Consider the following 27798-nt stretch of genomic DNA (forward strand, 5'->3'; position numbering starts at 1 on the left):
TGTCAGTCCATGTTGGAGCAGGTTTAGATACAGTCTAAAGTATAGATCTCAAAGTCTGTGCACAGAATTTAGCAAGGGCCTCGCACCTTCTGATGCATCAGGTAGGTGCACAATAGCATAGCCTAACCCTCTGTACTTTGGTCTATATTGATGCGGGACATAGACAGCCAGCTGATGACCAATCCATTAGTGCAATGGATGGCTGGAAGCATTTGTCTTTGCCTTTGCAATACCACAGAAGCAATGCATGGTCAATGTACAGCAATGACACACCTGTGTGAACAGCCAGGAGACCCCCCCCCCCATGTTATGTTACATAGTTACATAGTTAGTACGGTCGAAAAAAGACATATGTCCATCAAGTTCAACCAGGGAATTAAGGGGTAGGGGTGTGGCGCGATATTGGGGAAGGGATGAGATTTTATATTTCTTCATAAGCATTAATCTTATTTTGTCAATTAGGAACATTCAGCACCCACCCGCTATCAAGGCAGCTGCCTATCATGTCATGCCCTACCTGCACAGGTGTGCTGGCTACTCAAATGATCCAATTAAGGAGGCCATTTAGTCAGCAGCAGCAGAAGTCCTGTGCCTGGACGCTCCAACAGCGGCCAGACACAAGCAGAAGCAGAAGCAGCAGAAGCAGCAGCAGCACCACCTTTTGTTTTTTGGCTGCAGCAGCAGCAAGGCCCACAGGGCTGGCTAGCTGGCTAGCCAGCAAGCAGGTAGCAATGAAAGTAGGAATCTTTCTTTTTAACCCTGTAAGGGGGTGGTGCACTGTACCCGAAGATACTGCCATATCGGGTCAATGCATAGGGCGACGGAAGCAAGCTTCGAAATCGGCCCCCGTTCTCAAAAATCCATTTAATATATGGTCCCCAGATAGGGGACGTATCAGATATTAAACTGATAAGAACAGATACTACACTTGATCTTAGCCAAAAGGCCGAGAAGCGATAACCGTGAAAGGGGCGGGCCCAACAAGGTGCCCTTCATGGGCACTATCACTGCTTGCTGTCAGGGAGGCTGCCAGACAATTTTCCATGCACACTCTGGGCTGGGGGGCAGTCAACCACCAGTACACACAGCAGAACCTAAACCCATACCATTATTGCTAAGCAGCAAGACAGGGGCCCATTGCACTCCCACGGGGCCTTTTTTTTTTTTAAAACTTTATTTATAAATTTTCATATAACAAGAACAACAGTAAGGTCCTCAATATATAATGTATAAAACAAGGAATGAGAGACCACCAATACAATCATAATCATAATACACATATCATAATACACATATCAGAGTGAGATACATCGTGCATATACGATTAGCTAATCTACGACCCTAATTGAGGTCGAACAACTGTCCGTCCACTGGGACAGAGTAGCTATACGGCTATTAGAAGCCCCACACCTCTTCGCTATCAATCCCTCCAACACGAGGTTACTATGCACCTCCGCCAGAATGGCAGGAAGACCCGGCACCTCAGTCGACTTCCACCTCCGAGCAATGTGAGCCCTCACAACTATCAGAATATGATATAAAATGGTCATATAATGCGGGGGAACTTGTTCTAGGGACAGGAATAGTAGTGCACTCTCTGGGCCCCATGAGAAGGGGCAGTCCACTAGGTTGTCCAATAACTTCTTAATTTCGGTCCAAAGAGGTGCAATTAACGGGCAAGTCCACCACACGTGTAGCAAGGTACCACTTTCCCGGTTACATCTCCAACACACTGGGGAGGTGGTAGGGTATATTTTAGCCAGACGAACCGGCGTGTAGTACCATCGGTATAGGAGCTTCCTAGAAGCTTCGAAATGATTAACACATTTAGAATATTTTTTGTGCATGTCAAAGACACAGCTCCACTGCTCAGCCGTGAATCTGCGCGCCAGGTCCTCCTCCCATCTGGACTTAAACGTACTGTCCATTTCCCCCTCCTCCTCAGTCAAAGCTACATAAGCAAGGGAGATACCCCTAGTAAAGGAGTCCCTGCACAGGAAATGATGTTCATACGCAGTGCGAGGCCGAGAGCTATCCCAAGGGAGAGACCTCAAAAAATGTCTAAGCCTCAAATATTTGTAAAAGTCTTTCTGTGATATAGAGAACATGCGTACAATATCAGTGAAAGGCATCAACCCATTAGCATCGCTAATCAATGCCACAGTGAGGATGCCCGCATCTATGCAGGGCTTAAAATCTATATCTAGAATATAGTCTCCTATAGCAGCTAAAGGGATATCCTTCACTCTAGGTGGACAAAGACTTTTAATTCGCGCCACCTTACTCCACAACCTGATAGCAGCCGCAATAGTAGAGAAAGGAGAAGAGGGAGCAAAGGTAGGGTTAAAGCGCAATGCCCAGAGAAAGTTATTAAAATTAGAAACATTGAGGACAGCAGCTTCAATATCTACCCACAGGGGGGGAGCGTCCTGCCACCACCATTTTTTAAGCTGATCGAGTAGAACAGCGTGATAGTACATTTTAAGGTTCGGCACCCCCATACCCCCCTCATGCACAGGGCGATACAATATATTCGCACCAACCCTAGGATGCTTACCATCCCAAATAAATCGTAAGAGCATTCTCTGTAGTTGTGAGAGGAAGGAGGCGGGCACTATCATCGGCAGGCATCTAAAAAAATATAAAATTTTAGGGAGCAGCATCATCTTAGCAGTGGCAACACGTCCCGCCCATGAGACAGGAAGCCTGGAGAAGTGATCAATTTCTTTGGTAAGCAGGGACCGCATAACAGCAAAATTAGAAGCAATTGTCTTATCAGGCAACGCAGTAAGGACTATGCCTAGGTAAGGAATCTGGTCAGTGACCCATTGAAAGGGATATTTAGCTTGTAGTACTCGCTGTTGCTCAGTGGGTATCTGCAATGGTAAGATACACGACTTTGTGGGGTTAATCTTATAAAAGCTAACTCGACTAAAGGCATCAATAATGTCCATAACTGGGCCTAAAGAACTCAGGGGGTTGGAGAGACTAATGATAACATCGTCGGCAAACAAGCCAATCCTGTGGTCTACTTTACCTATTTGAATGCCCGCAATGTCTGGGGAGTCCCTGATGGATTGAGCAAGCGGCTCCATAACTAAGGTAAATATAAGGGGGGACAGTGGGCACCCCTGTCTAGTCCCATTGCTAAGTGAGAAACTATTAGAAAGGGTACCCATCGTGTAAATTCTAGCAGATGGGAGCGTATATAGTGCCATAATGGCGGATTCCAAAGAGTGGGGAAAACCAAACTTACGCAGCACACTTCGCAAATATCCCCAGTGCACTCGATCGAACGCCTTCTCCGCATCAAGGGATAGCAAGAGAGAAGGCGTCCGATCGGAATGCGCTTTTGTGATGATGTCGAGAAAGCGTCTCGTACCATCCACCGTTTGACGACCCTTGACGAAGCCAACCTGGTCCCTGTGAATTAGGTCCGGCAAAACCCTATTCAACCTGGCAGCAAGAGCCAGGGCATACAATTTAATATCACTATTTAGGAGAGAGATTGGTCTGTAATTTAGGGTAGAGTCCAGTGGCTTACCAGGTTTAGGTATGGTAATGACCAGAGCATCCAACATCTCCTTAGGGGGCACACCGTTCTCCTTAATACGGTTAAAGGCTCTGGTCAAAAAGGGAGCTACGGAAGGGCCAAATCGCTTATAAAATTCATTTGTAATACCATCAGGGCCAGGTGACTTCGAGGGCTTGAGGGAACGCACACATTCAAGAATTTCTTCTGTGGAGAAGGGAGAGCAAAGATCAGATGCTTGGTCCGCGGACAGAGAGGGGAGGGACATAGAGGACAGAAAAGAAGAGATAACTGCTTCATCAGGCTGTGGAGTAGCAATGTCATGTTGAAGATTGTACAATTTACCATAAAAATCTGCAAAACAATTGGCTATACTTTGAGGGTCAGTAACTATAGAACCATCAGATTTAGTAAGGAAGGGGATTCTCTCCTTATCCTGACGTTTTTTAAGTTGTTTAGCCAGTATAGAGCCAGATCTATTACCCTGCCAATACCATGTCATTTTGAGCCTTCTCAGTGCCATCTCATAGCTGTGTAAAGAGAGGGAGTGTAGGGTAGCACTAACCTGAGAAATTTCTCCTATTAGTGATGGAGAGCACGAGGTCTTATTGCGCCTATGTAATTCCGCAAGGCGCTGTTGGAGTTCTAGAGTTTTGGTCTGGCGGAGCTTCCTGTCATAGGCTGTTTGACTAATAAAGTGACCCCTAATTGTAGCCTTAAACGCACACCAAAGCATGGGGTCTGTGACATCACCAGTATCATTAATGCGGAAGTAGGCATCAACCGCCAACTTGGTCGCTTCAGAGTATTCAGGATTATGGAGTATTAGTGGGTTAAGTCTCCAAATATAGGTCGGGCGGGTGCTATGCGATTCTTTAATGGTTACGCTTATGGGGGAATGGTCCGACCATTCTATGGGCATAATTCGGGCCTCTGAAACCAATGATAGGAGAGAGTGGGAGGTAAGGGCGTAATCTATTCTGGTGTATATCTTATGCACATGAGAAAAGAAGGTGAAGTCCCTTTCCGTGGGGTGGGATATACGCCAAACATCATATAGGTCATTTTGGGACACACTAGTGAAGAAACCTGTGGGTTCTTTTTTCAAACTGGGCGAAGTAGAATCTACACTAGGCCACATGGTCATATTAAAATCTCCTAGCAGTAGGCAGTGTCCCTTTCTCAAGGACTCCAATTTACGCAAGAATGCCCTGAGGAAGGTACACTGTTTCGCATTAGGCGCATATAAGGAGCCTAAGGTATATTGAACATTGTTTAGTAAGCACACAATAATTATAAAACGACCTCTATCATCTATCACAGAGTGCTGGACAGTAACCGTCAGGGTGTTCTTAAATGCAATCGCCACTCCTCCTTTTTTGTGAACAGCATGCGCTTGATAGATATGTGGATATCTCTTATTTTGGAGTCTATGGGCATCTAGGGCTAATAAATGGGATTCTTGTATACAGAGGACATCGGCCGCTAGGCGTCTAGCCTCCTTCCACACCAGAGACCTTTTATACGGTGAGTTAAGACCCCGCACATTCATAGACACAACCTTAATAACCATAGTTAAAGTATACATCAACGCAAAGCAGAACCATTAGCACAGTAAACTGAAAAGGAGCAGGTACTCCCGTCGAAGAGGATACATCTACACTTAGCAGCTCGCAAGAGGAGCCTCTCATATCCATTATCAGAGAAAGTGAGTGATGGAGGACCAACGGGACAGAAAACAAGTAAACAGAACGAACAACAAAGAACAAATAAATTGAGCAAGCAGTAGTAAAGACCATGTGGTAGGTCTTAATGGGGGTAGGTAAGTACATTCGACTGCAGTTAGGCCGAATGTTTAAACATTCAGGAAAAGTATCCAGAGCACTAAGAGGATAAGTAACCCAAAAGATGGGGAAGGATACCCCAGTCGCAAGCCAGTGAGACAAGTCGGACAGGCCTGTCTAAAGGCAGAGGAACAGTTCATGTCTTGATTTTTTTCTTGCGGTGGGAGACAACCTTCCATTCCTCAGCTATCTTTGCAGCATGTGGTATGTCCAGGGACCTCTGAGCAGTCAGATCAACAGGCAAGTTCCATTCCGCACACAGTTGCAAAAGGGTCTCCGGGGAAGAGACCACATGTTTGGACCCCTTATTGGTGATAATCAATTTCACAGGGAATCCCCATTTATAAGGGATCCCTTTTTCTCTGAGAGCTTTAGTCCCTGTACTGAACTCACGTCTCCTGGCTAGAGTGGCAGCAGAGAGATCCGTGAAAAGTTGGAGTCCCGAATACCCATCTGGTAGGGAGGGTGAGGAGCGCGCCACCAACATCAATTGCTCCTTAATATGGTAAAAGTGAAGGCGCAGAATCACATCCCTTGGTGTAGCAGCAGGTAGGGTTTTGGGCTTAGGGAGCCTGTGGACTCTGTCCATTAGCAGATCTAGGGTGGAAGCCTGAGGCAGCAACAATGCAAAATAATCCGTTAGGAAGGTGTTGAGGTCCTCCGTTTTCACAGACTCCGGCACCCCTCTCACCCTTAAATTGTTTCGGCGAGACCTGTCCTCCATATCAGCTATCTTAAGTTGAAGAGCGGCAACCTCATCCTCCAGGCCATTAGCTAAGTCCACTACTTCATTATGAGAAGAGGTGAGTTCCGCCATCTTGTTCTCAATGTGCGATGTGCGGTGTCCAAGTGAGGAGATCTCATGCTGTATATTGGACACGGCTGCCTTAATGTCTCCCTGAATGGAGGTATGTAACTCAGCGAGAAGCCCCCTCATAATAGGTTCAGTTAGGGGCGCCGACGGAGAGCTCCCATCAGGGCCTCCTGGGCCTCTAGTATGCAGGGTCCCCGCTCCCAGTGGCTTGGAGGAGATCGGGGAAAACGGTACCTGCGGGTCCTGCTGCACCGAAGGCGACCAGCCTGTCAGGAGAATCGGAGGAGTTGAAGGAGAAGCCTCCAGGGCGCAGCCCGTCTGAGAGGATGAAGACGCTGGTGAGGCACTTCCAGTAGCCGGAGACGCTGACCCGCACTGAGCCGCGCCATCTTGTGAGGCCTCTGCAGCAGGAAAGAACGCCGTGAGCTTCAGTGGGCTCTTTTTCCCTCGCCTCCGGGTCATCATCAGGTGCCCCGATAGTTCAGGTACCGGTGGGCACAATTGCCGTAGCGATATGCTCAGGATCAATGCTGTGTAGCCGCTATTAGGCCTGGGCTGCAGCGGAGCACAAGGTTTATGCGACCGCCGCCATGCACTGCAGGACACGCCCCCCAGAAGGGCATTCTACGTATCAGATATTAAACTGATAAGAACAGATACTACACTTGATCTTAGCCAAAAGGCCGAGAAGCGATAACCATGAAAGGGGCGGGCCCAACAAGGTGCCCTTCATGGGCACTATCACTGCTTGCTGTCAGGGAGGCTGCCAGACAATTTTCCATGCACACTCTGGGCTGGGGGGCAGTCAACCACCAGTACACACAGCAGAACCTAAACCCATACCATTATTGCTAAGCAGCAAGACAGGGGCCCATTGCACTCCCACGGTGCCTTTTTAAATGCAATCCATAACCCGGATTTGCCAGGAACCCTTCTTACTCCTCCTACTTGCATGTGACACTGGGCTTAGGATCTGCATAGGAAACACACACACAAGCACACACCTACCTTTGTTGCCTGCAGATGCCTCCTTGGCTGTCCCCAAACGGTATCAAACCAACACCCACGGGAAGCTGTAAGCATAGAGGACATGCCTGCACCCCATTGGACTTACCTGTGTGGGTTAAACCCGGGTTATTTGACAACCTATGGCGGTGATGGTTCTGCTCAGGCAGAGCAGTGCTGATGCTCCTCATAAAGCTGTCGCTGCTGTGAAGGTTCTAGGTGACATCACAAATCCCTATGGTTACATACACAACAAAGCTGGGTTGTTGTTGTTTACACTCTGCAAGGCCTGTGGAAGTGAGTGACATCATAGCACTGTAGTTCTGAGGGTTCTAGATGGATGCAACAATCTCCTGTTGCTTCTATGAAGGCCATAATAGACGACATCACCAAACAGCTCCATAGTCACATACACAGCAAAGGAGAGATGTTGTTTACACCTAGTGATGTCAGTGGTATTGAGTGACATCACAGCACAGTGCTAAGGCTCCTGGGCCTGGACACAGCAGCGGCTGCAATATCTCAACGGAGAATACGTTTATATATATGTGTGTGTGTGCGCGTATATATATATATATATATATATATATATATATATATATATATATTTCTCCGCCGAAATCACTTTTAAACCCATTTCCACCTTTTTTTCCCTTCTCTTCCTCTTACTTTTTTTTCACGTTTTTTTACGTTTTTCTCCTTTTCGCCTCTTTTCTGGGCGTATTATTCTTCTTTTTCTTCTTTTTTTTCGTCTAATGCATACCCCATCAGTGCAGCAATGCTTATTCAATACCGCCAGCAGATGGAGACACTGGGGGATAATTTTCTAAGGATTTATACTGATTTTTCCTGTCTGAATTTGTCGCACAGAAAGTTGCAGGCCAAATATGTGTGACATTTCTGCGACTTTAGCTTCTAGAGCATTTTTACAACATTATACATAGGTGCTGAATACATAAAAAGCGACTGTTCAGCGACAGACAAGTCGCATCGGCTGAAAGTAGGCCAGAATGTCAGTCCATGTTGGAGCAGGTTTAGATACAGTCTAAAGTATAGATCTCAAAGTCTGTGCACAGAATTTAGCAAGGGCCTCGCACCTTCTGATGCATCAGGTAGGTGCACAATAGCATAGCCTAACCCTCTGTACTTTGGTCTATATTGATGCGGGACATAGACAGCCAGCTGATGACCAATCCATTAGTGCAATGGATGGCTGGAAGCATTTGTCTTTGCCTTTGCAATACCACAGAAGCAATGCATGGTCAATGTACAGCAATGACACACCTGTGTGAACAGCCAGGAGACCCCCCCCCCCCCATGTTATGTTACATAGTTACATAGTTAGTACGGTCGAAAAAAGACATATGTCCATCAAGTTCAACCAGGGAATTAAGGGGTAGGGGTGTGGCGCGATATTGGGGAAGGGATGAGATTTTATATTTCTTCATAAGCATTAATCTTATTTTGTCAATTAGGAACATTCAGCACCCACCCGCTATCAAGGCAGCTGCCTATCATGTCATGCCCTACCTGCACAGGTGTGCTGGCTACTCAAATGATCCAATTAAGGAGGCCATTTAGTCAGCAGCAGCAGAAGTCCTGTGCCTGGACGCTCCAACAGCGGCCAGACACAAGCAGAAGCAGAAGCAGCAGAAGCAGCAGCAGCACCACCTTTTGTTTTTTGGCTGCAGCAGCAGCAAGGCCCACAGGGCTGGCTAGCTGGCTAGCCAGCAAGCAGGTAGCAATGAAAGTAGGAATCTTTCTTTTTAACCCTGTAAGGGGGTGGTGCACTGTACCCGAAGATACTGCCATATCGGGTCAATGCATAGGGCGACGGAAGCAAGCTTCGAAATCGGCCCCCGTTCTCAAAAATCCATTTAATATATGGTCCCCAGATAGGGGACGTATCAGATATTAAACTGATAAGAACAGATACTACACTTGATCTTAGCCAAAAGGCCGAGAAGCGATAACCGTGAAAGGGGCGGGCCCAACAAGGTGCCCTTCATGGGCACTATCACTGCTTGCTGTCAGGGAGGCTGCCAGACAATTTTCCATGCACACTCTGGGCTGGGGGGCAGTCAACCACCAGTACACACAGCAGAACCTAAACCCATACCATTATTGCTAAGCAGCAAGACAGGGGCCCATTGCACTCCCACGGGGCCTTTTTAAATGCAATCCATAACCCGGATTTGCCAGGAACCCTTCTTACTCCTCCTACTTGCATGTGACACTGGGCTTAGGATCTGCATAGGAAACACACACACAAGCACACACCTACCTTTGTTGCCTGCAGATGCCTCCTTGGCTGTCCCCAAACGGTATCAAACCAACACCCACGGGAAGCTGTAAGCATAGAGGACATGCCTGTACCCCATTGGACTTACCTGTGTGGGTTAAACCCGGGTTATTTGACAACCTATGGCGGTGATGGTTCTGCTCAGGCAGAGCAGTGCTGATGCTCCTCATAAAGCTGTCGCTGCTGTGAAGGTTCTAGGTGACATCACAAATCCCTATGGTTACATACACAACAAAGCTGGGTTGTTGTTGTTTACACTCTGCAAGGCCTGTGGAAGTGAGTGACATCATAGCACTGTAGTTCTGAGGGTTCTAGATGGATGCAACAATCTCCTGTTGCTTCTATGAAGGCCATAATAGACGACATCACCAAACAGCTCCATAGTCACATACACAGCAAAGGAGAGATGTTGTTTACACCTAGTGATGTCAGTGGTATTGAGTGACATCACAGCACAGTGCTAAGGCTCCTGGGCCTGGACACAGCAGCGGCTGCAATATCTCAACGGAGAATACGTTTATATATATGTGTGTGTGTGCGCATATATATATATATATATATATATATATATATATATATATATATATTTCTCCGCCGAAATCACTTTTAAACCCATTTCCACCTTTTTTTCCCTTCTCTTCCTCTTACTTTTTTTTCACGTTTTTTTACGTTTTTCTCCTTTTCGCCTCTTTTCTGGGCGTATTATTCTTCTTTTTCTTCTTTTTTTTTCGTCTAATGCATACCCCATCAGTGCAGCAATGCTTATTCAATACCGCCAGCAGATGGAGACACTGGGGGATAATTTTCTAAGGATTTATACTGATTTTTCCTGTCTGAATTTGTCGCACAGAAAGTTGCAGGCCAAATATGTGTGACATTTCTGCGACTTTAGCTTCTAGAGCATTTTTACAACATTATACATAGGTGCTGAATACATAAAAAGCGACTGTTCAGCGACAGACAAGTCGCATCGGCTGAAAGTAGGCCAGAATGTCAGTCCATGTTGGAGCAGGTTTAGATACAGTCTAAAGTATAGATCTCAAAGTCTGTGCACAGAATTTAGCAAGGGCCTCGCACCTTCTGATGCATCAGGTAGGTGCACAATAGCATAGCCTAACCCTCTGTACTTTGGTCTATATTGATGCGGGACATAGACAGCCAGCTGATGACCAATCCATTAGTGCAATGGATGGCTGGAAGCATTTGTCTTTGCCTTTGCAATACCACAGAAGCAATGCATGGTCAATGTACAGCAATGACACACCTGTGTGAACAGCCAGGAGACCCCCCCCCCCATGTTATGTTACATAGTTACATAGTTAGTACGGTGGAAAAAAGACATATGTCCATCAAGTTCAACCAGGGAATTAAGGGGTAGGGGTGTGGCGCGATATTGGGGAAGGGATGAGATTTTATATTTCTTCATAAGCATTAATCTTATTTTGTCAATTAGGAACATTCAGCACCCACCCGCTATCAAGGCAGCTGCCTATCATGTCATGCCCTACCTGCACAGGTGTGCTGGCTACTCAAATGATCCAATTAAGGAGGCCATTTAGTCAGCAGCAGCAGAAGTCCTGTGCCTGGACGCTCCAACAGCGGACAGACACAAGCAGAAGCAGAAGCAGCAGAAGCAGCAGCAGCACCACCTTTTGTTTTTTTGGCTGCAGCAGCAGCAAGGCCCACAGGGCTGGCTAGCTGGCTAGCCAGCAAGCAGGTAGCAATGAAAGTAGGAATCTTTCTTTTTAACCCTGTAAGGGGGTGGTGCACTGTACCCGAAGATACTGCCATATCGGGTCAATGCATAGGGCGACGGAAGCAAGCTTCGAAATCGGCCCCCGTTCTCAAAAATCCATTTAATATATGGTCCCCAGATAGGGGACGTATCAGATATTAAACTGATAAGAACAGATACTACACTTGATCTTAGCCAAAAGGCCGAGAAGCGATAACCGTGAAAGGGGCGGGCCCAACAAGGTGCCCTTCATGGGCACTATCACTGCTTGCTGTCAGGGAGGCTGCCAGACAATTTTCCATGCACACTCTGGGCTGGGGGGCAGTCAACCACCAGTACACACAGCAGAACCTAAACCCATACCATTATTGCTAAGCAGCAAGACAGGGGCCCATTGCACTCCCACGGGGCCTTTTTAAATGCAATCCATAACCCGGATTTGCCAGGAACCCTTCTTACTCCTCCTACTTGCATGTGACACTGGGCTTAGGATCTGCATAGGAAACACACACACAAGCACACACCTACCTTTGTTGCCTGCAGATGCCTCCTTGGCTGTCCCCAAACGGTATCAAACCAACACCCACGGGAAGCTGTAAGCATAGAGGACATGCCTGCACCCCATTGGACTTACTTGTGTGGGTTAAACCCGGGTTATTTGACAACCTATGGCGGTGATGGTTCTGCTCAGGCAGAGCAGTGCTGATGCTCCTCATAAAGCTGTCGCTGCTGTGAAGGTTCTAGGTGACATCACAAATCCCTATGGTTACATACACAACAAAGCTGGGTTGTTGTTGTTTACACTCTGCAAGGCCTGTGGAAGTGAGTGACATCATAGCACTGTAGTTCTGAGGGTTCTAGATGGATGCAACAATCTCCTGTTGCTTCTATGAAGGCCATAATAGACGACATCACCAAACAGCTCCATAGTCACATACACAGCAAAGGAGAGATGTTGTTTACACCTAGTGATGTCAGTGGTATTGAGTGACATCACAGCACAGTGCTAAGGCTCCTGGGCCTGGACACAGCAGCGGCTGCAATATCTCAACGGAGAATACGTTTATATATATATGTGTGTGTGTGCGCGTATATATATATATATATATATATATATATATATATATATATATATATTTCTCCGCCGAAATCACTTTTAAACCCATTTCCACCTTTTTTTCCCTTCTCTTCCTCTTACTTTTTTTTCACGTTTTTTTACGTTTTTCTCCTTTTCGCCTCTTTTCTGGGCGTATTATTCTTCTTTTTCTTCTTTTTTTTCGTCTAATGCATACCCCATCAGTGCAGCAATGCTTATTCAATACCGCCAGCAGATGGAGACACTGGGGGATAATTTTCTAAGGATTTATACTGATTTTTCCTGTCTGAATTTGTCGCACAGAAAGTTGCAGGCCAAATATGTGTGACATTTCTGCGACTTTAGCTTCTAGAGCATTTTTACAACATTATACATAGGTGCTGAATACATAAAAAGCGACTGTTCAGCGACAGACAAGTCGCATCGGCTGAAAGTAGGCCAGAATGTCAGTCCATGTTGGAGCAGGTTTAGATACAGTCTAAAGTATAGATCTCAAAGTCTGTGCACAGAATTTAGCAAGGGCCTCGCACCTTCTGATGCATCAGGTAGGTGCACAATAGCATAGCCTAACCCTCTGTACTTTGGTCTATATTGATGCGGGACATAGACAGCCAGCTGATGACCAATCCATTAGTGCAATGGATGGCTGGAAGCATTTGTCTTTGCCTTTGCAATACCACAGAAGCAATGCATGGTCAATGTACAGCAATGACACACCTGTGTGAACAGCCAGGAGACCCCCCCCCCCCCCCCCCCATGTTATGTTACATAGTTACATAGTTAGTACGGTCGAAAAAAGACATATGTCCATCAAGTTCAACCAGGGAATTAAGGGGTAGGGGTGTGGCGCGATATTGGGGAAGGGATGAGATTTTATATTTCTTCATAAGCATTAATCTTATTTTGTCAATTAGGAACATTCAGCACCCACCCGCTATCAAGGCAGCTGCCTATCATGTCATGCCCTACCTGCACAGGTGTGCTGGCTACTCAAATGATCCAATAAAGGAGGCCATTTAGTCAGCAGCAGCAGAAGTCCTGTGCCTGGACGCTCCAACAGCGGCCAGACACAAGCAGAAGCAGAAGCAGCAGCAGCACCACCTTTTGTTTTTTGGCTGCAGCAGCAGCAAGGCCCACAGGGCTGGCTAGCTGGCTAGCCAGCAAGCAGGTAGCAATGAAAGTAGGAATCTTTCTTTTTAACCCTGTAAGGGGGTGGTGCACTGTACCCGAAGATACTGCCATATCGGGTCAATGCATAGGGCGACGGAAGCAAGCTTCGAAATCGGCCCCCGTTCTCAAAAATCCATTTAATATATGGTCCCCAGATAGGGGACGTATCAGATATTAAACTGATAAGAACAGATACTACACTTGATCTTAGCCAAAAGGCCGAGAAGCGATAACCGTGAAAGGGGCGGGCCCAACAAGGTGCCCTTCATGGGCACTATCACTGCTTGCTGTCAGGGAGGCTGCCAGACAATTTTCCATGCACACTCTGGGCTGGGGGGCAGTCAACCACCAGTACACACAGCAGAACCTAAACCCATACCATTATTGCTAAGCAGCAAGACAGGGGCCCATTGCACTCCCACGGGGCCTTTTTAAATGCAATCCATAACCCGGATTTGCCAGGAACCCTTCTTACTCCTCCTACTTGCATGTGACACTGGGCTTAGGATCTGCATAGGAAACACACACACAAGCACACACCTACCTTTGTTGCCTGCAGATGCCTCCTTGGCTGTCCCCAAACGGTATCAAACCAACACCCACGGGAAGCTGTAAGCATAGAGGACATGCCTGCACCCCATTGGACTTACCTGTGTGGGTTAAACCCGGGTTATTTGACAACCTATGGCGGTGATGGTTCTGCTCAGGCAGAGCAGTGCTGATGCTCCTCATAAAGCTGTCGCTGCTGTGAAGGTTCTAGGTGACATCACAAATCCCTATGGTTACATACACAACAAAGCTGGGTTGTTGTTGTTTACACTCTGCAAGGCCTGTGGAAGTGAGTGACATCATAGCACTGTAGTTCTGAGGGTTCTAGATGGATGCAACAATCTCCTGTTGCTTCTATGAAGGCCATAATAGACGACATCACCAAACAGCTCCATAGTCACATACACAGCAAAGGAGAGATGTTGTTTACACCTAGTGATGTCAGTGGTATTGAGTGACATCACAGCACAGTGCTAAGGCTCCTGGGCCTGGACACAGCAGCGGCTGCAATATCTCAACGGAGAATACGTTAATATATATGTGTGTGTGTGCGCGTATATATATATATATATATATATATATATATATATATATATATATATTTCTCCGCCGAAATCACTTTTAAACCCATTTCCACCTTTTTTTCCCTTCTCTTCCTCTTACTTTTTTTTCACGTTTTTTTACGTTTTTCTCCTTTTCGCCTCTTTTCTGGGCGTATTATTCTTCTTTTTCTTCTTTTTTTTTCGTCTAATGCATACCCCATCAGTGCAGCAATGCTTATTCAATACCGCCAGCAGATGGAGACACTGGGGGATAATTTTCTAAGGATTTATACTGATTTTTCCTGTCTGAATTTGTCGCACAGAAAGTTGCAGGCCAAATATGTGTGACATTTCTGCGACTTTAGCTTCTAGAGCATTTTTACAACATTATACATAGGTGCTGAATACATAAAAAGCGACTGTTCAGCGACAGACAAGTCGCATCGGCTGAAAGTAGGCCAGAATGTCAGTCCATGTTGGAGCAGGTTTAGATACAGTCTAAAGTATAGATCTCAAAGTCTGTGCACAGAATTTAGCAAGGGCCTCGCACCTTCTGATGCATCAGGTAGGTGCACAATAGCATAGCCTAACCCTCTGTACTTTGGTCTATATTGATGCGGGACATAGACAGCCAGCTGATGACCAATCCATTAGTGCAATGGATGGCTGGAAGCATTTGTCTTTGCCTTTGCAATACCACAGAAGCAATGCATGGTCAATGTACAGCAATGACACACCTGTGTGAACAGCCAGGAGACCCCCCCCCCCCCCCATGTTATGTTACATAGTTACATAGTTAGTACGGTCGAAAAAAGACATATGTCCATCAAGTTCAACCAGGGAATTAAGGGGTAGGGGTGTGGCGCGATATTGGGGAAGGGATGAGATTTTATATTTCTTCATAAGCATTAATCTTATTTTGTCAATTAGGAACATTCAGCACCCACCCGCTATCAAGGCAGCTGCCTATCATGTCATGCCCTACCTGCACAGGTGTGCTGGCTACTCAAATGATCCAATTAAGGAGGCCATTTAGTCAGCAGCAGCAGAAGTCCTGTGCCTGGACGCTCCAACAGCGGCCAGACACAAGCAGAAGCAGAAGCAGCAGAAGCAGCAGCAGCACCACCTTTTGTTTTTTGGCTGCAGCAGCAGCAAGGCCCACAGGGCTGGCTAGCTGGCTAGCCAGCAAGCAGGTAGCAATGAAAGTAGGAATCTTTCTTTTTAACCCTGTAAGGGGGTGGTGCACTGTACCCGAAGATACTGCCATATCGGGTCAATGCATAGGGCGACGGAAGCAAGCTTCGAAATCGGCCCCCGTTCTCAAAAATCCATTTAATATATGGTCCCCAGATAGGGGACGTATCAGATATTAAACTGATAAGAACAGATACTACACTTGATCTTAGCCAAAAGGCCGAGAAGCGATAACCGTGAAAGGGGCGGGCCCAACAAGGTGCCCTTCATGGGCACTATCACTGCTTGCTGTCAGGGAGGCTGCCAGACAATTTTCCATGCACACTCTGGGCTGGGGGGCAGTCAACCACCAGTACACACAGCAGAACCTAAACCCATACCATTATTGCTAAGCAGCAAGACAGGGGCCCATTGCACTCCCACGGGGCCTTTTTAAATGCAATCCATAACCCGGATTTGCCAGGAACCCTTCTTACTCCTCCTACTTGCATGTGACACTGGGCTTAGGATCTGCATAGGAAACACACACACAAGCACACACCTACCTTTGTTGCCTGCAGATGCCTCCTTGGCTGTCCCCAAACGGTATCAAACCAACACCCACGGGAAGCTGTAAGCATAGAGGACATGCCTGCACCCCATTGGACTTACCTGTGTGGGTTAAACCCGGGTTATTTGACAACCTATGGCGGTGATGGTTCTGCTCAGGCAGAGCAGTGCTGATGCTCCTCATAAAGCTGTCGCTGCTGTGAAGGTTCTAGGTGACATCACAAATCCCTATGGTTACATACACAACAAAGCTGGGTTGTTGTTGTTTACACTCTGCAAGGCCTGTGGAAGTGAGTGACATCATAGCACTGTAGTTCTGAGGGTTCTAGATGGATGCAACAATCTCCTGTTGCTTCTATGAAGGCCATAATAGACGACATCACCAAACAGCTCCATAGTCACATACACAGCAAAGGAGAGATGTTGTTTACACCTAGTGATGTCAGTGGTATTGAGTGACATCACAGCACAGTGCTAAGGCTCCTGGGCCTGGACACAGCAGCGGCTGCAATATCTCAACGGAGAATACGTTAATATATATGTGTGTGTGTGCGCGTATATATATATATATATATATATATATATATATATATATATATATATATTTCTCCGCCGAAATCACTTTTAAACCCATTTCCACCTTTTTTTCCCTTCTCTTCCTCTTACTTTTTTTTCACGTTTTTTTACGTTTTTCTCCTTTTCGCCTCTTTTCTGGGCGTATTATTCTTCTTTTTCTTCTTTTTTTTTCGTCTAATGCATACCCCATCAGTGCAGCAATGCTTATTCAATACCGCCAGCAGATGGAGACACTGGGGGATAATTTTCTAAGGATTTATACTGATTTTTCCTGTCTGAATTTGTCGCACAGAAAGTTGCAGGCCAAATATGTGTGACATTTCTGCGACTTTAGCTTCTAGAGCATTTTTACAACATTATACATAGGTGCTGAATACATAAAAAGCGACTGTTCAGCGACAGACAAGTCGCATCGGCTGAAAGTAGGCCAGAATGTCAGTCCATGTTGGAGCAGGTTTAGATACAGTCTAAAGTATAGATCTCAAAGTCTGTGCACAGAATTTAGCAAGGGCCTCGCACCTTCTGATGCATCAGGTAGGTGCACAATAGCATAGCCTAACCCTCTGTACTTTGGTCTATATTGATGCGGGACATAGACAGCCAGCTGATGACCAATCCATTAGTGCAATGGATGGCTGGAAGCATTTGTCTTTGCCTTTGCAATACCACAGAAGCAATGCATGGTCAATGTACAGCAATGACACACCTGTGTGAACAGCCAGGAGACCCCCCCCCCCCCATGTTATGTTACATAGTTACATAGTTAGTACGGTCGAAAAAAGACATATGTCCATCAAGTTCAACCAGGGAATTAAGGGGTAGGGGTGTGGCGCGATATTGGGGAAGGGATGAGATTTTATATTTCTTCATAAGCATTAATCTTATTTTGTCAATTAGGAACATTCAGCACCCACCCGCTATCAAGGCAGCTGCCTATCATGTCATGCCCTACCTGCACAGGTGTGCTGGCTACTCAAATGATCCAATTAAGGAGGCCATTTAGTCAGCAGCAGCAGAAGTCCTGTGCCTGGACGCTCCAACAGCGGCCAGACACAAGCAGAAGCAGAAGCAGCAGCAGCACCACCACCTTTTGTTTTTTGGCTGCAGCAGCAGCAAGGCCCACAGGGCTGGCTAGCTGGCTAGCCAGCAAGCAGGTAGCAATGAAAGTAGGAATCTTTCTTTTTAACCCTGTAAGGGGGTGGTGCACTGTACCCGAAGATACTGCCATATCGGGTCAATGCATAGGGCGACGGAAGCAAGCTTCGAAATCGGCCCCCGTTCTCAAAAATCCATTTAATATATGGTCCCCAGATAGGGGACGTATCAGATATTAAACTGATAAGAACAGATACTACACTTGATCTTAGCCAAAAGGCCGAGAAGCGATAACCGTGAAAGGGGCGGGCCCAACAAGGTGCCCTTCATGGGCACTATCACTGCTTGCTGTCAGGGAGGCTGCCAGACAATTTTCCATGCACACTCTGGGCTGGGGGGCAGTCAACCACCAGTACACACAGCAGAACCTAAACCCATACCATTATTGCTAAGCAGCAAGACAGGGGCCCATTGCACTCCCACGGGGCCTTTTTAAATGCAATCCATAACCCGGATTTGCCAGGAACCCTTCTTACTCCTCCTACTTGCATGTGACACTGGGCTTAGGATCTGCATAGGAAACACACACACAAGCACACACCTACCTTTGTTGCCTGCAGATGCCTCCTTGGCTGTCCCCAAACGGTATCAAACCAACACCCACGGGAAGCTGTAAGCATAGAGGACATGCCTGCACCCCATTGGACTTACCTGTGTGGGTTAAACCCGGGTTATTTGACAACCTATGGCGGTGATGGTTCTGCTCAGGCAGAGCAGTGCTGATGCTCCTCATAAAGCTGTCGCTGCTGTGAAGGTTCTAGGTGACATCACAAATCCCTATGGTTACATACACAACAAAGCTGGGTTGTTGTTGTTTACACTCTGCAAGGCCTGTGGAAGTGAGTGACATCATAGCACTGTAGTTCTGAGGGTTCTAGATGGATGCAACAATCTCCTGTTGCTTCTATGAAGGCCATAATAGACGACATCACCAAACAGCTCCATAGTCACATACACAGCAAAGGAGAGATGTTGTTTACACCTAGTGATGTCAGTGGTATTGAGTGACATCACAGCACAGTGCTAAGGCTCCTGGGCCTGGACACAGCAGCGGCTGCAATATCTCAACGGAGAATACGTTAATATATATGTGTGTGTGTGCGCGTATATATATATATATATATATATATATATATATATATATATATATATTTCTCCGCCGAAATCACTTTTAAACCCATTTCCACCTTTTTTTCCCTTCTCTTCCTCTTACTTTTTTTTCACGTTTTTTTACGTTTTTCTCCTTTTCGCCTCTTTTCTGGGCGTATTATTCTTCTTTTTCTTCTTTTTTTTCGTCTAATGCATACCCCATCAGTGCAGCAATGCTTATTCAATACCGCCAGCAGATGGAGACACTGGGGGATAATTTTCTAAGGATTTATACTGATTTTTCCTGTCTGAATTTGTCGCACAGAAAGTTGCAGGCCAAATATGTGTGACATTTCTGCGACTTTAGCTTCTAGAGCATTTTTACAACATTATACATAGGTGCTGAATACATAAAAAGCGACTGTTCAGCGACAGACAAGTCGCATCGGCTGAAAGTAGGCCAGAATGTCAGTCCATGTTGGAGCAGGTTTAGATACAGTCTAAAGTATAGATCTCAAAGTCTGTGCACAGAATTTAGCAAGGGCCTCGCACCTTCTGATGCATCAGGTAGGTGCACAATAGCATAGCCTAACCCTCTGTACTTTGGTCTATATTGATGCGGGACATAGACAGCCAGCTGATGACCAATCCATTAGTGCAATGGATGGCTGGAAGCATTTGTCTTTGCCTTTGCAATACCACAGAAGCAATGCATGGTCAATGTACAGCAATGACACACCTGTGTGAACAGCCAGGAGACCCCCCCCCCCCCCCATGTTATGTTACATAGTTACATAGTTAGTACGGTCGAAAAAAGACATATGTCCATCAAGTTCAACCAGGGAATTAAGGGGTAGGGGTGTGGCGCGATATTGGGGAAGGGATGAGATTTTATATTTCTTCATAAGCATTAATCTTATTTTGTCAATTAGGAACATTCAGCACCCACCCGCTATCAAGGCAGCTGCCTATCATGTCATGCCCTACCTGCACAGGTGTGCTGGCTACTCAAATGATCCAATTAAGGAGGCCATTTAGTCAGCAGCAGCAGAAGTCCTGTGCCTGGACGCTCCAACAGCGGCCAGACACAAGCAGAAGCAGAAGCAGCAGAAGCAGCAGCAGCACCACCTTTTGTTTTTTGGCTGCAGCAGCAGCAAGGCCCACAGGGCTGGCTAGCTGGCTAGCCAGCAAGCAGGTAGCAATGAAAGTAGGAATCTTTCTTTTTAACCCTGTAAGGGGGTGGTGCACTGTACCCGAAGATACTGCCATATCGGGTCAATGCATAGGGCGACGGAAGCAAGCTTCGAAATCGGCCCCCGTTCTCAAAAATCCATTTAATATATGGTCCCCAGATAGGGGACGTATCAGATATTAAACTGATAAGAACAGATACTACACTTGATCTTAGCCAAAAGGCCGAGAAGCGATAACCGTGAAAGGGGCGGGCCCAACAAGGTGCCCTTCATGGGCACTATCACTGCTTGCTGTCAGGGAGGCTGCCAGACAATTTTCCATGCACACTCTGGGCTGGGGGGCAGTCAACCACCAGTACACACAGCAGAACCTAAACCCATACCATTATTGCTAAGCAGCAAGACAGGGGCCCATTGCACTCCCACGGGGCCTTTTTAAATGCAATCCATAACCCGGATTTGCCAGGAACCCTTCTTACTCCTCCTACTTGCATGTGACACTGGGCTTAGGATCTGCATAGGTAACACACACACAAGCACACACCTACCTTTGTTGCCTGCAGATGCCTCCTTGGCTGTCCCCAAACGGTATCAAACCAACACCCACGGGAAGCTGTAAGCATAGAGGACATGCCTGCACCCCATTGGACTTACCTGTGTGGGTTAAACCCGGGTTATTTGACAACCTATGGCGGTGATGGTTCTGCTCAGGCAGAGCAGTGCTGATGCTCCTCATAAAGCTGTCGCTGCTGTGAAGGTTCTAGGTGACATCACAAATCCCTATGGTTACATACACAACAAAGCTGGGTTGTTGTTGTTTACACTCTGCAAGGCCTGTGGAAGTGAGTGACATCATAGCACTGTAGTTCTGAGGGTTCTAGATGGATGCAACAATCTCCTGTTGCTTCTATGAAGGCCATAATAGACGACATCACCAAACAGCTCCATAGTCACATACACAGCAAAGGAGAGATGTTGTTTACACCTAGTGATGTCAGTGGTATTGAGTGACATCACAGCACAGTGCTAAGGCTCCTGGGCCTGGACACAGCAGCGGCTGCAATATCTCAACGGAGAATACGTTTATATATATGTGTGTGTGTGCGCGTATATATATATATATATATATATATATATATATATATATATATTTCTCCGCCGAAATCACTTTTAAACCCATTTCCACCTTTTTTTCCCTTCTCTTCCTCTTACTTTTTTTTCACGTTTTTTTACGTTTTTCTCCTTTTCGCCTCTTTTCTGGGCGTATTATTCTTCTTTTTCTTCTTTTTTTTCGTCTAATGCATACCCCATCAGTGCAGCAATGCTTATTCAATACCGCCAGCAGATGGAGACACTGGGGGATAATTTTCTAAGGATTTATACTGATTTTTCCTGTCTGAATTTGTCGCACAGAAAGTTGCAGGCCAAATATGTGTGACATTTCTGCGACTTTAGCTTCTAGAGCATTTTTACAACATTATACATAGGTGCTGAATACATAAAAAGCGACTGTTCAGCGACAGACAAGTCGCATCGGCTGAAAGTAGGCCAGAATGTCAGTCCATGTTGGAGCAGGTTTAGATACAGTCTAAAGTATAGATCTCAAAGTCTGTGCACAGAATTTAGCAAGGGCCTCGCACCTTCTGATGCATCAGGTAGGTGCACAATAGCATAGCCTAACCCTCTGTACTTTGGTCTATATTGATGCGGGACATAGACAGCCAGCTGATGACCAATCCATTAGTGCAATGGATGGCTGGAAGCATTTGTCTTTGCCTTTGCAATACCACAGAAGCAATGCATGGTCAATGTACAGCAATGACACACCTGTGTGAACAGCCAGGAGACCCCCCCCCCCCCCATGTTATGTTACATAGTTACATAGTTAGTACGGTCGAAAAAAGACATATGTCCATCAAGTTCAACCAGGGAATTAAGGGGTAGGGGTGTGGCGCGATATTGGGGAAGGGATGAGATTTTATATTTCTTCATAAGCATTAATCTTATTTTGTCAATTAGGAACATTCAGCACCCACCCGCTATCAAGGCAGCTGCCTATCATGTCATGCCCTACCTGCACAGGTGTGCTGGCTACTCAAATGATCCAATTAAGGAGGCCATTTAGTCAGCAGCAGCAGAAGTCCTGTGCCTGGACGCTCCAACAGCGGCCAGACACAAGCAGAAGCAGAAGCAGCAGAAGCAGCAGCAGCACCACCTTTTGTTTTTTGGCTGCAGCAGCAGCAAGGCCCACAGGGCTGGCTAGCTGGCTAGCCAGCAAGCAGGTAGCAATGAAAGTAGGAATCTTTCTTTTTAACCCTGTAAGGGGGTGGTGCACTGTACCCGAAGATACTGCCATATCGGGTCAATGCATAGGGCGACGGAAGCAAGCTTCGAAATCGGCCCCCGTTCTCAAAAATCCATTTAATATATGGTCCCCAGATAGGGGACGTATCAGATATTAAACTGATAAGAACAGATACTACACTTGATCTTAGCCAAAAGGCCGAGAAGCGATAACCGTGAAAGGGGCGGGCCCAACAAGGTGCCCTTCATGGGCACTATCACTGCTTGCTGTCAGGGAGGCTGCCAGACAATTTTCCATGCACACTCTGGGCTGGGGGGCAGTCAACCACCAGTACACACAGCAGAACCTAAACCCATACCATTATTGCTAAGCAGCAAGACAGGGGCCCATTGCACTCCCACGGGGCCTTTTTAAATGCAATCCATAACCCGGATTTGCCAGGAACCCTTCTTACTCCTCCTACTTGCATGTGACACTGGGCTTAGGATCTGCATAGGAAACACACACACAAGCACACACCTACCTTTGTTGCCTGCAGATGCCTCCTTGGCTGTCCCCAAACGGTATCAAACCAACACCCACGGGAAGCTGTAAGCATAGAGGACATGCCTGCACCCCATTGGACTTACCTGTGTGGGTTAAACCCGGGTTATTTGACAACCTATGGCGGTGATGGTTCTGCTCAGGCAGAGCAGTGCTGATGCTCCTCATAAAGCTGTCGCTGCTGTGATGGTTCTAGGTGACATCACAAATCCCTATGGTTACATACACAACAAAGCTGGGTTGTTGTTGTTTACACTCTGCAAGGCCTGTGGAAGTGAGTGACATCATAGCACTGTAGTTCTGAGGGTTCTAGATGGATGCAACAATCTCCTGTTGCTTCTATGAAGGCCATAATAGACGACATCACCAAACAGCTCCATAGTCACATACACAGCAAAGGAGAGATGTTGTTTACACCTAGTGATGTCAGTGGTATTGAGTGACATCACAGCACAGTGCTAAGGCTCCTGGGCCTGGACACAGCAGTGGCTGCAATATCTCAACGGAGAATACGTTTATATATATGTGTGTGTGTGCGCATATATATATATATATATATATATATATATATATATATATATATATATTTCTCCGCCGAAATCACTTTTAAACCCATTTCCACCTTTTTTTCCCTTCTCTTCCTCTTACTTTTTTTTCACGTTTTTTTACGTTTTTCTCCTTTTCGCCTCTTTTCTGAGCGTATTATTCTTCTTTTTCTTCTTTTTTTTCGTCTAATGCATACCCCATCAGTGCAGCAATGCTTATTCAATACCGCCAGCAGATGGAGACACTGGGGGATAATTTTCTAAGGATTTATACTGATTTTTCCTGTCTGAATTTGTCGCACAGAAAGTTGCAGGCCAAATATGTGTGACATTTCTGCGACTTTAGCTTCTAGAGCATTTTTACAACATTATACATAGGTGCTGAATACATAAAAAGCGACTGTTCAGCGACAGACAAGTCGCATCGGCTGAAAGTAGGCCAGAATGTCAGTCCATGTTGGAGCAGGTTTAGATACAGTCTAAAGTATAGATCTCAAAGTCTGTGCACAGAATTTAGCAAGGGCCTCGCACCTTCTGATGCATCAGGTAGGTGCACAATAGCATAGCCTAACCCTCTGTACTTTGGTCTATATTGATGCGGGACATAGACAGCCAGCTGATGACCAATCCATTAGTGCAATGGATGGCTGGAAGCATTTGTCTTTGCCTTTGCAATACCACAGAAGCAATGCATGGTCAATGTACAGCAATGACACACCTGTGTGAACAGCCAGGAGACCCCCCCCCCCCCCATGTTATGTTACATAGTTACATAGTTAGTACGGTCGAAAAAAGACATATGTCCATCAAGTTCAACCAGGGAATTAAGGGGTAGGGGTGTGGCGCGATATTGGGGAAGGGATGAGATTTTATATTTCTTCATAAGCATTAATCTTATTTTGTCAATTAGGAACATTCAGCACCCACCCGCTATCAAGGCAGCTGCCTATCATGTCATGCCCTACCTGCACAGGTGTGCTGGCTACTCAAATGATCCAATTAAGGAGGCCATTTAGTCAGCAGCAGCAGAAGTCCTGTGCCTGGACGCTCCAACAGCGGCCAGACACAAGCAGAAGCAGAAGCAGCAGAAGCAGCAGCAGCACCACCTTTTGTTTTTTGGCTGCAGCAGCAGCAAGGCCCACAGGGCTGGCTAGCTGGCTAGCCAGCAAGCAGGTAGCAATGAAAGTAGGAATCTTTCTTTTTAACCCTGTAAGGGGGTGGTGCACTGTACCCGAAGATACTGCCATATCGGGTCAATGCATAGGGCGACGGAAGCAAGCTTCGAAATCGGCCCCCGTTCTCAAAAATCCATTTAATATATGGTCCCCAGATAGGGGACGTATCAGATATTAAACTGATAAGAACAGATACTACACTTGATCTTAGCCAAAAGGCCGAGAAGCGATAACCGTGAAAGGGGCGGGCCCAACAAGGTGCCCTTCATGGGCACTATCACTGCTTGCTGTCAGGGAGGCTGCCAGACAATTTTCCATGCACACTCTGGGCTGGGGGGCAGTCAACCACCAGTACACACAGCAGAACCTAAACCCATACCATTATTGCTAAGCAGCAAGACAGGGGCCCATTGCACTCCCACGGGGCCTTTTTAAATGCAATCCATAACCCGGATTTGCCAGGAACCCTTCTTACTCCTCCTACTTGCATGTGACACTGGGCTTAGGATCTGCATAGGAAACACACACACAAGCACACACCTACCTTTGTTGCCTGCAGATGCCTCCTTGGCTGTCCCCAAACGGTATCAAACCAACACCCACGGGAAGCTGTAAGCATAGAGGACATGCCTGCACCCCATTGGACTTACCTGTGTGGGTTAAACCCGGGTTATTTGACAACCTATGGCGGTGATGGTTCTGCTCAGGCAGAGCAGTGCTGATGCTCCTCATAAAGCTGTCGCTGCTGTGAAGGTTCTAGGTGACATCACAAATCCCTATGGTTACATACACAACAAAGCTGGGTTGTTGTTGTTTACACTCTGCAAGGCCTGTGGAAGTGAGTGACATCATAGCACTGTAGTTCTGAGGGTTCTAGATGGATGCAACAATCTCCTGTTGCTTCTATGAAGGCCATAATAGACGACATCACCAAACAGCTCCATAGTCACATACACAGCAAAGGAGAGATGTTGTTTACACCTAGTGATGTCAGTGGTATTGAGTGACATCACAGCACAGTGCTAAGGCTCCTGGGCCTGGACACAGCAGCGGCTGCAATATCTCAACGGAGAATACGTTTATATATATGTGTGTGTGTGCGCGTATATATATATATATATATATATATATATATATATATATATATATATTTCTCCGCCGAAATCACTTTTAAACCCATTTCCACCTTTTTTTCCCTTCTCTTCCTCTTACTTTTTTTTCACGTTTTTTTACGTTTTTCTCCTTTTCGCCTCTTTTCTGGGCGTATTATTCTTCTTTTTCTTCTTTTTTTTTGTCTAATGCATACCCCATCAGTGCAGCAATGCTTATTCAATACCGCCAGCAGATGGAGACACTGGGGGATAATTTTCTAAGGATTTATACTGATTTTTCCTGTCTGAATTTGTCGCACAGGCCAAATATGTGTGACATTTCTGCGACTTTAGCTTCTAGAGCATTTTTACAACATTATACATAGGTGCTGAATACATAAAAAGCGACTGTTCAGCGACAGACAAGTCGCATCGGCTGAAAGTAGGCCAGAATGTCAGTCCATGTTGGAGCAGGTTTAGATACAGTCTAAAGTATAGATCTCAAAGTCTGTGCACAGAATTTAGCAAGGGCCTCGCACCTTCTGATGCATCAGGTAGGTGCACAATAGCATAGCCTAACCCTCTGTACTTTGGTCTATATTGATGCGGGACATAGACAGCCAGCTGATGACCAATCCATTAGTGCAATGGATGGCTGGAAGCATTTGTCTTTGCCTTTGCAATACCACAGAAGCAATGCATGGTCAATGTACAGCAATGACACACCTGTGTGAACAGCCAGGAGACCCCCCCCCCCATGTTATGTTACATAGTTACATAGTTAGTACGGTCGAAAAAAGACATATGTCCATCAAGTTCAACCAGGGAATTAAGGGGTAGGGGTGTGGCGCGATATTGGGGAAGGGATGAGATTTTATATTTCTTCATAAGCATTAATCTTATTTTGTCAATTAGGAACATTCAGCACCCACCCGCTATCAAGGCAGCTGCCTATCATGTCATGCCCTACCTGCACAGGTGTGCTGGCTACTCAAATGATCCAATTAAGGAGGCCATTTAGTCAGCAGCAGCAGAAGTCCTGTGCCTGGACGCTCCAACAGCGGCCAGACACAAGCAGAAGCAGAAGCAGCAGAAGCAGCAGCAGCACCACCTTTTGTTTTTTGGCTGCAGCAGCAGCAAGGCCCACAGGGCTGGCTAGCTGGCTAGCCAGCAAGCAGGTAGCAATGAAAGTAGGAATCTTTCTTTTTAACCCTGTAAGGGGGTGGTGCACTGTACCCGAAGATACTGCCATATCGGGTCAATGCATAGGGCGACGGAAGCAAGCTTCGAAATCGGCCCCCGTTCTCAAAAATCCATTTAATATATGGTCCCCAGATAGGGGACGTATCAGATATTAAACTGATAAGAACAGATACTACACTTGATCTTAGCCAAAAGGCCGAGAAGCGATAACCGTGAAAGGGGCGGGCCCAACAAGGTGCCCTTCATGGGCACTATCACTGCTTGCTGTCAGGGAGGCTGCCAGACAATTTTCCATGCACACTCTGGGCTGGGGGGCAGTCAACCACCAGTACACACAGCAGAACCTAAACCCATACCATTATTGCTAAGCAGCAAGACAGGGGCCCATTGCACTCCCACGGGGCCTTTTTAAATGCAATCCATAACCCGGATTTGCCAGGAACCCTTCTTACTCCTCCTACTTGCATGTGACACTGGGCTTAGGATCTGCATAGGAAACACACACACAAGCACACACCTACCTTTGTTGCCTGCAGATGCCTCCTTGGCTGTCCCCAAACGGTATCAAACCAACACCCACGGGAAGCTGTA

General features: G+C 46.4%; 10 non-coding genes and 1 pseudogene across 10 annotated transcripts; all 11 read right to left on the minus strand.

Moving 5' to 3' along the window:
• Positions 1–767: 767 nt before the first annotated feature.
• Positions 768–958, minus strand: LOC130321141 (U2 spliceosomal RNA). Its single transcript, XR_008866914.1, has one exon. It is a non-coding gene; the product is annotated as a U2 spliceosomal RNA (small nuclear RNA).
• Positions 959–6759: 5801 nt separating this feature from the next.
• LOC130321137 (U2 spliceosomal RNA) lies at positions 6760–6885 on the minus strand (annotated as a pseudogene).
• Positions 6886–8975: 2090 nt separating this feature from the next.
• Positions 8976–9166, minus strand: LOC130321142 (U2 spliceosomal RNA). The gene has a single exon (XR_008866915.1). It is a non-coding gene; the product is annotated as a U2 spliceosomal RNA (small nuclear RNA).
• Positions 9167–11256: 2090 nt separating this feature from the next.
• Positions 11257–11447, minus strand: LOC130321143 (U2 spliceosomal RNA). The gene has a single exon (XR_008866916.1). It is a non-coding gene; the product is annotated as a U2 spliceosomal RNA (small nuclear RNA).
• Positions 11448–13538: 2091 nt separating this feature from the next.
• LOC130321125 (U2 spliceosomal RNA) lies at positions 13539–13729 on the minus strand. Its single transcript, XR_008866902.1, has one exon. It is a non-coding gene; the product is annotated as a U2 spliceosomal RNA (small nuclear RNA).
• Positions 13730–15824: 2095 nt separating this feature from the next.
• On the minus strand, positions 15825–16015 carry LOC130321126 (U2 spliceosomal RNA). The gene has a single exon (XR_008866903.1). It is a non-coding gene; the product is annotated as a U2 spliceosomal RNA (small nuclear RNA).
• Positions 16016–18104: 2089 nt separating this feature from the next.
• Positions 18105–18295, minus strand: LOC130321127 (U2 spliceosomal RNA). Its single transcript, XR_008866904.1, has one exon. It is a non-coding gene; the product is annotated as a U2 spliceosomal RNA (small nuclear RNA).
• Positions 18296–20389: 2094 nt separating this feature from the next.
• On the minus strand, positions 20390–20580 carry LOC130321128 (U2 spliceosomal RNA). Its single transcript, XR_008866905.1, has one exon. It is a non-coding gene; the product is annotated as a U2 spliceosomal RNA (small nuclear RNA).
• Positions 20581–22669: 2089 nt separating this feature from the next.
• Positions 22670–22860, minus strand: LOC130321129 (U2 spliceosomal RNA). Its single transcript, XR_008866906.1, has one exon. It is a non-coding gene; the product is annotated as a U2 spliceosomal RNA (small nuclear RNA).
• A 2093-nt stretch (positions 22861–24953) lies between these two features.
• LOC130321130 (U2 spliceosomal RNA) lies at positions 24954–25144 on the minus strand. Its single transcript, XR_008866907.1, has one exon. It is a non-coding gene; the product is annotated as a U2 spliceosomal RNA (small nuclear RNA).
• A 2080-nt stretch (positions 25145–27224) lies between these two features.
• Positions 27225–27415, minus strand: LOC130321131 (U2 spliceosomal RNA). Its single transcript, XR_008866908.1, has one exon. It is a non-coding gene; the product is annotated as a U2 spliceosomal RNA (small nuclear RNA).
• Between the last annotated feature and the right edge of the window lie 383 nt (positions 27416–27798).

Source organism: Hyla sarda, unplaced genomic scaffold, assembly GCF_029499605.1.
Source record: "Hyla sarda isolate aHylSar1 unplaced genomic scaffold, aHylSar1.hap1 scaffold_2230, whole genome shotgun sequence".
NCBI lineage: Eukaryota > Metazoa > Chordata > Amphibia > Anura > Hylidae > Hyla > Hyla sarda.